Here is a 2,719-nt window from a genome sequence, read left to right on the forward strand (position 1 = left end):
TTACAAAAGAATTAAAAAATGTTTAAAAGTAAGATAAATTTTGTTATTTTATAACTTGAAGACAACTAGTCATTATTTTCAATTCGCAAAATTTTATAGACAACAGGAAACTTGAAGACTAGCACCTTTCATCAACAGAATACTTTTTTAGCATTTTTCATGCACATTTTTTCAGGTTTGCTGCCCGAAGTTAACACTTATCTGGGTTTTCGTATTTTCACACTAGTGCTAAACGTTACAGAGCTGATGAAATGTCTTTTTTTTTATTGACCGAACTATGATGCCGTGGGTAAGGCAAATATGTCTTGATTATAACCAAATCCAAGTAAGTGTGCTCGGTGCTACACTGTTGATTTTTTTTAAGACTCACCGCATTGTCACCCCGGTTTTGTATTTCAATCGAATAGAAAAAAATTTCATTCTGTAGTTTTTGTATGAAAATTTCTATTGAAATACAGAATCGGGATGTATATTTTCCAATACATTCAAGTACACGAATCGTTAACTATCGAAATAGTAATCTAAGGGAGCACTCTTTGAAAAGCACTACAGAAAATGATCCATTTTCTTTCTTTTTCTGTGCAGAATCAGAAAAAGGCGACAACTAGCTTTGAATTGACTGAGCGAACGAGGCGGTTACAGATCTGTATACTAGAAAAAAGCAAAGCATTGGTATTACATTCCTGTAGTGGAATTTGACCTTCTGTTTCAAGACTTCGCAGCCGATTCAGAGTGTACAGAACCATTGCATGGCTGGTGCTATGATTCTACTGACACCACGAAATCTTCCAGATCTGGCTTGAACATACGACAGCTGGTTTGTAAGACCAGTTCTTTATGCATTGAACCGCCAACCCGGGACCTGTATACTAGAGGCACTTCCGATTGGTCGACCTGTATCATATAGGCTAGACTCCTACTTTTGACTAGGACAACCGGGTGTATTATAGTTTTTTTTTTTGGAAAAAGGTTAAATCCTAGTCGAACGAGATGACTCAGCCGGCGTCGCATCGTTTAGGCTTTGAATCGCATAGTATCCTTGCCTTTACTTATTAGGCGTCGCATAAATTACGTCACGCCAAATTTTAACTTTAACCCCCCTCCTCCCTTGACAAGGTTGGTCACAAATTTTGAAACCCCGTCTAAAGAATTACGTAACAACTTTTGAGAATATCTTCATGGAAGACGAAGGAAAGTGAATCGGATTATTTACAGCTCTAAAGTATTTAACAAAAATATTTATATTACTATGGGATTCATAGTAGAATATTCATTTTACTCTCTATTTTAAATTTAACTCAATTTTTAGTATCGAAAACCAAAGCGATCAATTGCACTTTGCTTATTTTTTTTATTCAATAATGTAATATAATTTTAGGTACACTGCTTAAGCTCTAAGATGCCAAGGGTATTTTCTAATCTTAATTAACGACTAACTTATAACTATAATAGTATCATTAGACTATGTCATCTCGGGTTCTCGTAAATCGTGATGGCGATCGGCAGTGGTCGATGAATTGAGTGTTGCATGAGTGTTCCAGATGGCGTTGGTCCGTGTGGGTCCGCGGGAAACACCCCCAGGCTACGAAGGCCCGGCGGGTGACCCGCATGCTGGTTTTCGACTGGAGCGGTCTTCCGTGGGCGGTGATGATGATATTGTCGAAGAGAATAAAAGAGAAGTAAATATTGTGGAAAACGTGGTAAAAAAGGGGATATTGGAACAAAATGTTTGAAAACGACAGAGATCTAATTAGTTGTCATCGAGATGGTGAAGAGACAGGGAAGGGGAAACGAAAAAGTTAGTGACAAAAAAAAAGATCTTAGTTCCAATGAAGATGGTGGACAGGGACGGGGATCGAGAGAATCGGGCGGATGTTAGTGTCGAACCTGTAGGTGGAGTATATACTTTCTGAGCGAGGAATATCACATTACACTTGTGTATCAATGTGTTTAAGGTACTGGTATATGAAGCAAAGCAAAGTCATTTTGTGGAATTTGGCCTTTCTGTTGCAACAGACTTCGCAGCCGATTCTTAGTGTACAGAATCATTGCATGGCTAATACTATGGATCCTACTGACACTAAAAATCCTTCCAGGTCGGGACTCGAACATACGACAACTGGCTTGTAAGACCAGCGTCCTATGCATTGAACCGCCAACCCGGGACTGGTATATGAGAAGCATATATAAACTATCCCGACTCGCCAACACATCCCGAACCGGAACCTCAGGCGGTCTACCTCGGGCCCTAAGGGATTCCAGTAGCTTCGACCTGGCGTCACGATACTCTACGCACGACCACACGACATGCTCGATGTCCTGATAACCGTCGCCACAGGTGCAGAGACCGCTCTCCGCGAGCCCAATACGCCGGAGATGTGCGTTGAAAGTGTAGTGATTTGACATGAGCCACGACATAACACGAATGAAGTCGCTACTCACGTTCAACCAAGGTTTCGTTGATACCCTAGGGATAATGGAATGTAGCCATCGTCCCAGTTCGCCATTGCTCCATGAAGATTGCTAACTTTCGAGAGTTTTCTGACGAGAGATATTGAAAAATTCATTGAAGCAGATTGGTCTTTCATAAATATCACCTTCCAATGCGCTCACTTTTGCCAATGAGTCTGCCTTTCCATTGCCCGGAATGGAACAATGCGAAGGGACCCAGACTAACGATATTGAGTAAGACCGTTCAGAAAAAGTTCTCAAATGTTCC

This window comes from Malaya genurostris, chromosome 1 (assembly GCF_030247185.1).
Source record: "Malaya genurostris strain Urasoe2022 chromosome 1, Malgen_1.1, whole genome shotgun sequence".
NCBI classification, from domain to species: domain Eukaryota; kingdom Metazoa; phylum Arthropoda; class Insecta; order Diptera; family Culicidae; genus Malaya; species Malaya genurostris.